General features: G+C 43.8%; 1 pseudogene; it reads left to right on the forward strand.

The window, feature by feature from the left end:
• Positions 1 to 3,450: 3,450 nt before the first annotated feature.
• On the forward strand, positions 3,451 to 11,607 carry LOC120882183 (annotated as a pseudogene).
• The last annotated feature ends 1,226 nt before the right edge of the window (positions 11,608 to 12,833 follow it).

Here is a 12,833-nt window from a genome sequence, read left to right on the forward strand (position 1 = left end):
CCACATTTTCTTTATCCATTCATTTTTCAGTGGGCATTTAGGTTGCTTTCATGTCCTGACTATTGTAAATAGTGCTGCAATGAACATTGGGGTACATGTATCTTTCTGATTTATGGTATTCCCAGGTTATATGCCTGTGAGTGGGTTTGCTGGGTCATATGGTAGTTCTATTTTTAGTTTTTTAAGGGCCCTCGCTACTGTTCTCCATGTTGGGTGCATCAATTTACATTCCCATCAACAGTGCAAAGGGGCTTGTTTTGGCAATAAGGAAGCAGAAGCTCAGGGAAGCTAAATAACATGGCAAAGACCACCAGCTATAAGCAAAGAAGTAGACTGAGATCTAGAAACCACAGCTGTGATTTCCAAGCATGGGTTATTTCTCTGTAGGTACCAAGAAACCTAAAGAAGAGAAATGTGTTAAGCAATGAAACAAAGTTTGGAATAAAGCGCAGTGGTCCAGCTAACAGAGTTGTACCATCAGTGGGGATTGGGGGCGGGTCTCACAGCCAATTAGCAAGGTTATGAGATTTTCTTCAGTGCGTCTCAGAAACCACAGCCAGGATGGAGAAATGATCTGATTGCTCAAGGGCTGGGGTCTGCATCATGAGTGTGACTAAAGGAAACCAGAATAGAAAGAGACACATGTACCTCAATGTTCATCGCAGCACTGTTTATAATAGCCAGGACATGGAAACAACCTAGATGTCCATCAGCAGATGAATGGATAAGAAAGCTGTGGTACATATACACAATGGAGTATTACTCAGCTGTTAAAAAGAACACATTTGAATCAGTTCTAATGTAATGGATGAAACTGGAGCCAATTATACAGAGTGAAGTAAGCCAGAAAGAAAAACACCAATACAGTATACTAACACGTATATATGGAATTTAGAAAGATGGTAATGATGACCCTGTATGTGAGACAGCAAAAGAGACACAGATGTGTAGAGCAGACTTTTGGATTCTGAGGGAGAGGGAGAGGGTGGGATGAATTGGGAGAATGGCATTGAAACATGTATACTATCATGTAAGAAACGAATCGCCAGTCTATGTTTGATGCAGGATACAGGATGCTTGGGGCTGGTGCAAGGGGATGATCCAGAGAGATGATATGGGGTGGGAGGTGGGAGGGGGGTTCATGTTTGGGAACTCATGTACACCCGTGGTGGATTCATGTCAATGTATGGCAAAACCAATACAGTATTGTAAAGTAAAATAAAGTTAAAAAAAAAAAGTTTACAAGGTGACAAATCCGAGACTGACGTGAGGGCCACGATGTATACACACTGAGTCCAGGCTGTGTGCAGAGTTGACTAACTCCAGAAGGGAGAGGGGACAGACTGGGGCCGTGGGGAAGGGTCTGAAGTCGGAGGAAGGGTGACTTGGTGGAGATGGAGAGACACGGAAAAGAATATCAGAGATGCTCAAGGGAAAGAGTAGGTGATCTCATTAAAGAGGCCAGTTTCAGGGTTGGATACAGTACAGACAGAACCCAGTATGTGTTATTCTCTGACAAGCTGCTCCCCTCCAGCTGTCAGACTGTGGGTAAGTCTAATGAGACAGGCTTCCAGGGTTATCTGTACTTAAACAGGAGCCTCTTCCTAGACAAAGAAATGGGACTTAAAAGATAAAGGATGCTTCACTGATAGAATGGCAGTCTCTACAGAAAGATGCTAACGATTGTGAAAGCTAGGTTTCTGGGGAGGACATCCCTCAGTACTTCCTTCAAATCTTACTACACAAGCGAGGTCCAATTTGTACTCGCTCTGCCTAAAGCTCGTCCTTAGAATGGGTTTTGTTAAAGGAGTTATAGTCCCCAGCTTGGGATTTTTCTTGCCACAGCCATTGGTTTCCGAGCTCTCTCTCCTGCTTTTCTCTCCAACTTCACTCAGCACTACCAACCCAGGTTTCTTCTTCATTCCTAGAACATTCCTTTCTTGCTGAAAGACTTTGTATTTACCAAGAGGTTTCCTCTTCCATCAGAGAGGTCTTCCAGGAAAGAGGTCTGGAAACCTTCCATCAACTTTTAACTTTTCAGGAGGCAGCTCCTTCTCATGGTTCAGGTCTCTGCCTAAACATCACCACATTAAGAAACCATACCCAACCACTGACCTCAAACGCATCCTCTACCACCCACCCAGCTACAGTACTTATCCCAGTGGGTAATTACTGTGCCCTTTACCTTCTGTTGCACCAACAGGAAAGGAAGCCCCATGCAAACAGGTGTATGCTGGTGTATTCTCAACATCTAGCAAACTGCCTCAGTACAATCAGTTCCATTCAGTTCAGTCACTCAGTAGTGTCCAACTCTTTGCGACCCGATGAACCACAGCACATCAGGCCTCCCTGTCCATCACCAGCTCCCGGAGTCCACCCATACCATGTCCGTTGTGTCAGTGATGCCATCCAACCATCTCATACTCTGCCATGCCCTTCTCCTCCTGCCCTCAATCTTTCTCAGCATCAGGGTCTTTTCCAATGAGTCAGCTCTTCATATCAGGTGGCCAAAGTATTGGAGTTTCAGCTTCAACATCAATCCTTCCAATGAACACCCAGAACTGATCTCCTTTAGGATGGACTGGTTGGATCTCCTTGCAGTCCAAGGGACTCTCAAGAATCTTCTCCAACACCACAGTTCAAAAGCATTAATTCTTCAGGGCTCAGCCTTCTTCACAGTCCAACTCTCACATCCATACATGACCACTGGAAAAACCATAGCCTTGACTAGATGGACCTTTGTTGGCAAAGTAATGTCTCTGCTTTTGAATATGCTATCTAGGTTGGTCATAACTTTGCTTCCAAGGAGTAAGCGTCTTTTAATTTCATGGCTGCAATCACCATCTGCAGTGATTTTGGAGCCCCCCAAAATAAAGTCAGCCACTGTTTCCACTGTTTCCCCATCTTTTTGCCATGAAGTGATGGGACCAGATGCCATGATCTTCGTTTTCTGAATGTTGAGCTTTAAGCCAACTTTTTCAGTCTCCTCTTTCATTTTCATCAAGAGGCTCTTTAGTTCTTCTTCACTGTCTGCCATAAGGCAGTACAATCAAAGACCAGGTAAATAATGTTTGGATAAACAAATGAGTAAGTGATTGGTTAGCAAGCATCTCAGAGGGGCAGAAGAGGGGTAGAGGAGAGGAAGAAGTGGTTTAATCAGCTGGGATTTGTTCCTTTCACAATGAACCTTTCAACTCTTTCCTGTTGGGCAATTCTAACCAAATTTCCCAGTGTGAAAAGCTTATATAGAAGGGGACAGAGCTCGGAGAGGCATGGCCTTTTGGCCTGGCCCCTCGACCACAGTCTGAGGCTGGAGGTGGGCTGAGGTGTGCCCCTCTGAGCAGCCCCTCCCTGTCCTTCCCTCTAAGGAAGGGCTGGAGGGTGGCCCAGCAGCCAGGCCTTCTGGAGTGTCCTGAAACTCCAGGGCCTCATGCCCCTATGCCTGGTGGTATGGCCGTCAAGAAGGTTGCCAGCTTCCGCGCCACCAGCAAGATCGGGCTCACCACACTGGCCCTGGTGGTGCAAGCAGATCCTTACCACAGTGATGTCTGAGGGTCCACAGTGATGTCTGAGGGTGCCGGAATATTGTGGCAGCCGTGAAGACACATGGTGCAGACAAGGTCGTGGCCTGCACCTCGGCCTTCCTACCACAGGACCCTTCCAAGGTGCCCCCAAGACGGTAGGATGTGACTGATGACCAAATCCAGATGCAGAAAATACTGCAGGAGTCGGGCCTGAAGTAAGCAGCCAGGGATGCCACCACCAATGGGAGACCAGCCGCTGACGGGGGCCCACACAGGGACCCTGGATGGACGAGGGCCCTCAACGGTCATCTCCAAACAGGACTTGGGCCACTTCATGCTGCACAGCCTCACTACCGGTGAATACAGGGGCACAGCACATACCCCGCCCATGAGGGCTCTGACCCCATCCAGGAGTGCAGAATCCTGCCAAACAGAGAACAAAGGAAGGGGGGCAATAATCTGGAGCCAGAAGCTTCAAAAAAAAAAACAGAAGGGGACAGAGGGAATTTATGATTTTCTTTGGATTCCTCTTGTCCCAGGGGTGATCCTTGGTCCTACACAGCCCACAGCCTTGTGAACATGATTATATGCTGAACTGTGTCCTCCCAATTTCCTAAGTTGAAGCCCTAACCCACAGTACCTCAGGATGTGATTGTATTTGGAGATGGTTTCCTGACACTATTAAGGTGGGCTCTAATCCACCTGGCTAGCATATTCAAAAGCAGAGACATTACTTTGACAACAAAGGTCCATCTAGTCAAGGCTATGGTTTTTCCAGTGGTCATGTATAGATGTAAGAGTTGGACTATGAAGAAAGCTGAGCACTGAAGTATAGATGCTTTTGAACTGTGGTGTTGGAGAAGACTCTTGAGAGTCCCTTGGACTGCAAGGAGTCCATTCTAAAGGAGATCAGTCCTGGGTGTTCTTTGGAAGGAATGATGCTAAAGCTGAAACTCCAGTACTCTGGCCACCTCATGTGAAGAGTTGACTCATTGGAAAAGACTCTGATGCTGGGAGAGATTGGGGGCAGGAAGAGAAGGGGACGACAGAGGATGAGATGGCTGGATGGCATCACTGACTCGATGGACGTGAGTCTGAGTGAACTCCGGGAGTTGGTGAATGACAGGGAGACCTGGTGTGCTGCGATTCATGGGGTTGCAAAGAGTCGGACACGACTAAGTGACTGATCTGAACTGATACAGTTTACCAGCACTACTTATTGAAGACACTGTCTTTTCTCCATTATATATTCTTATCTCCTTTTAGTAGATTAATTGACCATAAGTACATGAAAACAGTCAGTGTCAAGGTGTTCCTCCACCATACAGCCCCTTTGTCCACTTGCTGGAAATTTTATGTCCTTCTAGTGCTTAAACTGTCACAGTTTACTGCATTTCTTCCTGCAGGGTGATTCAAACATCTATAAGGAACTTTCAGGAGAAAGTAAACTAGTCCCATTTAGAAAAATAATAATGGATTTCATAGGAGAAACTCAGGAGTGAATGAATTTGTCTGAAAAATAAATAAATTAAAATAGAAGACCCTACTCTAGCTCTGTGGGTAAAATTTCCTTATTTTTATGTCATTAACTTTTATACTATGAATCATTTAAACTATTAAATATAGATCACCTAGCTGGGGATTGATCTGACAGAGAATGGTTGGATGGCATCACTGATTCCATGGGCATAAGTTTGAGCAAACTCTGGGAGTTGGTGATGGACAGGGAAGCCTGATGCAGAGTACATCATGAGAAACACTGGGCTGGAAGAAGCACAAGCTGGAATCAAGATTGCCAGGAGAAATATCAATAACCTCAGATATACAGATGACACCACCCTTATGGCAGAAAGTGAAGAACTAAAGAGCCTCTTGATGAAAGTGAAAGAGGAGAGTGAAAAAGTTGGCTTAAAGCTCAACATTCAGAAAACTAAGATCATGGCATCCAGTCCCATCACTTCATGGCAAATAGATGGGGAAACAGTGGAAACAGTGGCTGACTTTATTTTGGGGAGCTCCTTAATCACTGTAGATGGTGACTGCAGCCATGAAATTAAAAGTTCCTTGGAAGAAAAGTTATGACGAACCTAAACAGCACATTGGAGAAAGCAATGGCAACCCACTCCAGTACTCTTGCCTGGAAAATCCCATGGATGGAGGAGGCTGGTAGGCTGCAGTCTATCGGGTCGCTAGCAGTCAGACACGACTGAGCAACTTCACTTTCACTTTCATGCATTGGAGAAGGAAATGGCAACCCACTCCAGTGTTCTTTCCTGGAGAATCCCAGGGACAGGAGAGCCTGGTGGGCTGCTGTCTCTGGGGCCGCACAGAGTCGGACACGACTGAAGCGACTTAGCAGCAGCAGCAGCAAACAGCACATTAAAAAGCAGAGACATTACTTTGTCAACAAAGGTCCGTCTGGTCAAGGCTATGGTTTTTCCAGTGGTCATGTATGGATGTGAGAGTTGGACTGTGAAGAAGGCTGAGTGCCAAAGAATTGATGCTTTTGAACTGTGGTGTTGGAGAAGACTCTTGAGAGTCCCTTGGACTGCAAGAAGATCCAACCAGTCCATCCTAAAGATCAGTCCTGGGTATTCATTGGAAGGACTGATGTTAAAGCTGAAATTCCAATACTTTGGCCACCTGATGCAAAGGGCTGACTCATTGAAAAAGACCCTGATGCTGGGAAATATTAAGGGCAGGAGAAGGGGATGACAGAGGATGAGATGGCTGGATGGCATCGCCGACTCAATGGACATGAGTTTGGGTAAACTCCGGGAGTTGGTGATAGACAGGGAGGCATGGTGTGCTGCGGTTCATGGGGTCACAAAGAGTGGGACACGACTGGGTGAGTGAACTGAACTGAAGATGCTGCTGACAAACGAATTCTTACTTTTAATTTTCGTGTTTTTCCAGATTTCATTTATCCTGAAATTAATGGGAAAAAAATCATCTTTCAGTTTACAACTGCAGGAATTGCTTTCCATAAGTAATTTCATATTTCTAAATGTCATTGCATTTTAATTTTTGTAAACCTACACATTTGCTGTCTTGGTGTTCCTCCCTGTGGCCTCAGTTGAGCCCACGTTATTAGTGGCAGGTGATGTACTTTTATATTTATAGCCGTAAGTTGTTCCAGTTGATTTGGGTGAGGGAAAGAGAGAAGAGTCTTAAATGACCATTGGCATCTACAATGGACCAGGTGTGAGCAGTGTAGACCCACGTGTAATGAGTAAACTCCTGAGATAAACAGGAGCATAATCTTACTCACTTCTCTTTAAGTAAAATCAGCTTGGCTCCTGAAAGCTCAATTCTCTTTGGCGGTTGAAACACCTACTCTTGCCACTCAAGGTAAAGTCTGTCACTGCCACTTTTAAATGCAGCAATTCAAGATTTAAACTTGGTCATACCAAGCCTTTTCTCCAGCCCCTTTCGCCCTTGGAATGATTTATGACAGTGGGTGGGGTTCATCGCCTTGCCGGGTGGAAGAGGCAACTAGAGTCAGCCTCCATGACTGACTTCCTCTAGACCCAACTCAGGTCTCTAGGTCCCTGAGCTCTGCCCCAGAATGCCCCAGTCCACCTTGGACAGAGGCAGGAGGCAGACAGAAAGGAAGCAGACAACTCTCGGTGGCTTTTTCCTACCCCACTCACGGGAGCTCTTGGGCTCTCTCGGCTCATCCGCTGGACACCTCAGCAGGTGCCTTGTTGGACGTTATTGGACTGAGGTACAGTGAACGAGGCTACAGAGTGGTATCTCCAGCACCCACCAGCGTCCAAATCATATCCACTTTCTCTCTGACTATCCACTTCACACCAGTTGGGTGAACTTTTACTCATTTTATTGAAATATAATTTACATATAGTGCAGTTTGATTAGTTTTAACAAATGCATACACCTGTGTAAACTGTATACTTAACCTTAGAATATTCTATCACCCAGAAATTTTTCTTATGCCCCTTCCCAGTCAACCCCCACCCCCAAGAAAACACTGGTGATTTCTACCATCAAAGATTAGTTTTGTGTGTTTTAGAATTCCATGTAAGTGAAATCATGTAGTACATACTCCTTGGGGTCTGGCTTCATTTGATATACTGTAAGTTAAATACTGAGATAAAAGGCTAAGCAGCTATTGAATGTCTGATGATAGATATTAAGGTAAGGAGAGAGGGGGGAAATAATTGGTTAATATATGCACAAACATTTATACCAAAGTAAGAAAAGCAGTGCTCAAATTACTATGTTTCTATCACAATTCAGGCGGGCCTGACTGGTGTTTACAATTTTCTTCTTCCTCTCCCCATTCTAGCTGGTCCAACAAAGGGCACAATTTTCATAAAATACAACAAAACGGAACAAACTACTAATGCACAAAACAACATGATACTGAGTGAATGAAGCCAGACCCCAAAGGGTGTATACTACATGATTTCGCTTACATGGGATTCTAAAACACACAAAACTAATCTTTGATGGTAGAAATCACCAGAGTGTTTTCTTGGGGGTGGGGGTTGACTAGGAAGGGGCGGCTCAGAGCTTAAAGCATCTACCTGGAATGCGGAAGACCCAGGTTCGATCCCTGGGTCTGGAAGATCCCCTGGAGAAGGAAATGGCACCCCACTCCAGTACTCTTGCCTGGAGAATCCCATGGAGGGAGGAGCCTGGTAGGCTACAGTCCATGGGGTCACAAAGAGTCAGATACGACTGAGCAACTTCACTTTCATATCAAAGTAAGAGCATGATGCAGCTTGAAAAGGAATAACATCACCTGGAGATGGATTAAGTGACCAATGAGTCTTTGTATCATTTAGGGGATAATAATATGGGTGAGCCTCATCTAATCAGTTGAAGGCCTAAGTGGAACAAAAAGACTGGCCTTTTTTGTTGAGGAACTTTTGGAAAGAGGAAATTCTCCAGCAGATTGCCTTAGGACTGGGATGATACCATCAGCTCCCCTGGGTCTCAAGCTTGCTGACAGACTGCAGATTTTAGACTTCCTAGTATCCACAATTATGTGGGCCAATCCTTTATAATAAACCTCTATATACAAACATATATATGTATATATAATAAATCTATATATACATCTATATATTATAAGTATATTATGTATATACTTATTCAGTTCAGTTCCATTCAGTCATAAGGGTGGTGTCATCTGCATATCTGACATATACTTATTACATACATAATATATATATACACATATATTCTCCTATTGGTTCTGTCTCTTTGGAGAACCCTTACTAATACACTGACCCACTGACCAGCACCCAATCCAGTCCACCTACCAGATCCCATGGAGGGAGAGCCTGGTAGCCTGCAGTCTATGGGGTCGCAAAGAGTCAGACACGACTGAGCGACTTCACTTTCCCTTTTCACTTTCATGCATTGGAGAAGGAAATGGCAACCCACTCCAGTGTTCTTGCCTGGAGAATCCCAGGGACAGGGGAGCCTGGTGGGCTGCCATCTATGGGGTCGCACAGAGTCGGACACGACTGAAGCGACTTAGCAGCAGCAGCAGCAGCCATATACTCAGACAATTTTCATTGGTTATTTCATAATCATCCCAAAACTCTAAGTTTTTTTAATCCCCTCTGAGATCAGCAAGCTATAGTGACTGGCCTAAACCCCTCAGTTTCCAAACAGAAGAGGCTGAAATCTGTCTGCCCCCAAGAGTCATTGTTTTTTTCTTTTATATCACATTAAGGTTCAGCATTAGTATGTGGAAAACTAATAAGATTATCAATTATGTGCAACTGCATCATTTTCAAGTATATTCTTAATGAATGCATACTTTGTATCCTAGAACACATGTCTTATTTCATGTATTAAATTAGTTCCATGGCATCAGTTATCAATGTTTTGCCTCTTCTGATCACTCCAGTCCCTTACCTTCCCACTTAATCCTCATAATAACCCTGTAAATACAGTTATTATTAATATTGAGCCTCATTTTACAGATGAGAACAATGAAAATCAGAGAGGCTGAGAAATACATCCAGAGCCAATGTATCAAGGCTAGAACTCAAATTTTATTATATTCCAATGTTGAAGGCCATTCGCCATGCTCTAGGTCCCCTGGAGTTAATTTCTGCCATGGGCAGGGGCTGAGGAGTGAATTTTGTTTAACTATATTTTCCAAGATGACTCATTCTTCCTCCTACATGTCCCAATACTATTTCTTCCTTCTTCTCCCTCCAGAGGCTTCTGTAAACAGCTTCTTGTTTATTTCTATGACAATTTCTACTTTCAGCCTCATTTAAACATTTGGAAGACTCACCTCAACAAGGCACTGGTTGAGCAAATAAAAAGAAATCTTTTAGTATACTTAAATTGTGATGAATGACACAAAATTCCATTCAGTGCAATTTAGGTCTTCTAAGACATTTCTTTTATTTTGTCCAACCATGCACTCATAACTAGATGATTTTGCTTCTAGGTATGATAAAAATCCACAGAGGATTTCATTTTGCCTTTAAACTATAGCTGGCCATTGCTATTTGAGATGTTTAAGGCAACCTGGTATATAAATAGCCTCATCTACAATTAAGGGAAAGATTATTGTATCTTTGTAATATTAATCCTGGGATAGACACAGCCTCATCTGCTATTTGCACCAGTTACCAACAACAGCTCTAAAGCAGAAAAATAAAATGGAAGAGAATTGCTTTTCAGCTCACTACAGGAAAAGGAGAGCTACATTAGTACATATGATTCATATAAAAAGAGAAACATACACACACACACACAGTGGGAGAGAAGGAAGCTAATATTTGTTAAAGGTTTAATATATACCAAGAGCTTCACATATCTTACAAAGTCCCTATGAAATATCATTTCCTATTCTTAATTTCATATTATAAAGGAAAGAATTGATCCCAAAAAACAAACTCAGCTTGATAAATCCCTCCACCCCAAAAGTCCAGGCTTTTCTTACTATAGTACATTGACTCTGTGTACACTCTGATGCAAATTTCTCTTAGAAACTTGGAACTTGTTACATAAGATGTCATTTACCTTTCTGTGCCTCAGAATGAAAATAAAGTCATGAATCAGAGTCATAACAGCCTCTGCTCTAGTGTTTATTACCGAGTTTGCAAGCACTCTCATGCTTTAGCCTTGACAAATTTGTTCAGAAACCCTGAAGTTTATGATGAAAGTGACTAGACAAAACTGGGCTTCCATTTGAAACACTAGAGGACTTCTAGCCATCTGGAGATGGCGTCTGTCATCTCACCGATTTTGGGTGCAAAGCCTTGCCTTCCCCCACCTCCTCCCTTGGGATAGAAGTTGTCTAGGGCTGATGCTTTGACAAAGCTGTTTATCATTCAAGGTCCCATTCCCTCCCTGGACCAAGGTGAGACACACCAAAGCCAGGTTCTCCCCACTCCTACTCAAGACTCAGATTTTGTGTGGCTGCAGCTAAGTCGCGTCAGTCGTGTCCAACTCTGTGTGACCCCATAGACGGCAGCCCACCAGGCTCCCCTGTCCCTGGGATTCTCCAGGCAAGAACACTGGAGTGGGTTGCCATTTCCTTCTCCAATGCATGAAAGTGAAACGTGAAAGTGAAGTCGCTCAGTCGTGTCCGATTCTTTGCGACCCCATGGACTGCAGCCCACCAGACTCCTCCATCCATGGGATTTTCCAGGCAAGAGTACTGGAGTGGGGTGCCATTGCCTTCTCTGCAGATTTTGTTCAGAGAGATTCAAAGAGAGAAAACAAGTGAAACAATAGATTTAACCCAAAGATGCCCCCATCGACACTGCCTATCACTTCTCCAACTCTGCTCAGAGTTTGTCCTGCTTATGACTTACTTTATCCTTTCCTCTAGTTCTGTGGGCATCCCATATCTCTCCAATACATTCCCCCTTTATTAGCCACAGTCATTTTCTGCTGCCAGCCACCGAAGTCCCTGAAATGGCAAGCCATCCTAGCCTTGAACTATGATGTGAGGCCGCAGTCACGTTCTCCTGCCACAGCCAACACAGAGCCCCGATGCTCCTTCTCTCCGGGATGCCGGACTCCTTTCCCTGTGTTTGCAGGTGTGCTCTTCCCGTATGAATTTGCCATTGTCAGCTGAGCCCACTGGAAAAAAATGGTCATGATTCACAGTAGCTCAGATCGCATCCCCTACTGAAAGAGATGTTCATTCAGTAGGAAACCCAAGAGACTAGACAATGTTGTAGACAAGGGAAAGTGGGATCACACATACACTAAGGAAAAGAAAGGCAAATGCCTACAGAAGACTGTTCTATAAAAACCTGTTCTAGCACAGTCTATAACAATTACTGTCCTGTCAAGAGAACAATGTCATCCTGGACAATCTGCCCCAGAATATTGCCCTAGTTTATGAAATCTTGCACCCAGGGAACCTCTCTATGTAGATTCTTAACTACTGAATATTTTACTTAACTACTTAACTACTGAATATTTTACTTAACTACTGAATATTTTACTAAGACCAACTTAGACTTGGTCACTTCCACACTCACTTGTGCCATGCATGTTCGTGCTCAGTCGTATCCAACTCTTGGCGACCCCACGGACTGTAGCCCACCAGACTTCTCTGTCCGTGGGGTTTCCCAGGCAAGAATACTGGAGTGGGTTGCCACTTCCTCCTCCAGGCGATCTTCCCGACTCAGGGATCAAACCTGAACCTCCTGCATCTCCTGTACTGACAGGCATATTCTTTACCACTGAGCCACCTGGAAATCCACACGCAGATGTATTGGGGTTAAATTCAAATTTTTTAGAAGAAAAATCTACTAATATTAAAAATCTACACATCATCTATCCTTTCACTACTAGGAACAGGTGTTATTGCAGACTGCTCAGAGAATAAATTTGGGGGGATCTGAGTCCATCTGCTTTATCTCCTGCTGCTGGTTATCATCTTAGCCCATAGATAGTAAAATTATAGCAAACCACTGCAACCCTCACCACCTTGCAGATGTTTCATTATTCAATTAATATCTGTCCATTTTATCTAAAGGTGAATAAAGGAGTGGAGACAGCTGTATTCCCTCAGGGGCTTCCAATTAAAAATGATTAAGAGCATATCTATACCCTAATTGTCCCCAATTTCTCAGCATAATCATGTTTTATTCCATCTAAATATGCCAACTATCCTATGAATAGTCATGTTTTCAGAAAGACTCAAATCAGATAAGAAAATACGCATTTGCAGAGTCAGATAAAAATAGTTTAGGATCAGGACACTAAGTGATACGGATTCTCACTTTTGTACCTGTTAACACACACCCCTTCATCTCTGCTCAATTATACTTCCCTGTCCTTTGAGCACAA

Source organism: Oryx dammah, unplaced genomic scaffold (assembly GCF_014754425.2).
Source record: "Oryx dammah isolate SB20612 unplaced genomic scaffold, SCBI_Odam_1.1 HiC_scaffold_2, whole genome shotgun sequence".
NCBI lineage: Eukaryota > Metazoa > Chordata > Mammalia > Artiodactyla > Bovidae > Oryx > Oryx dammah.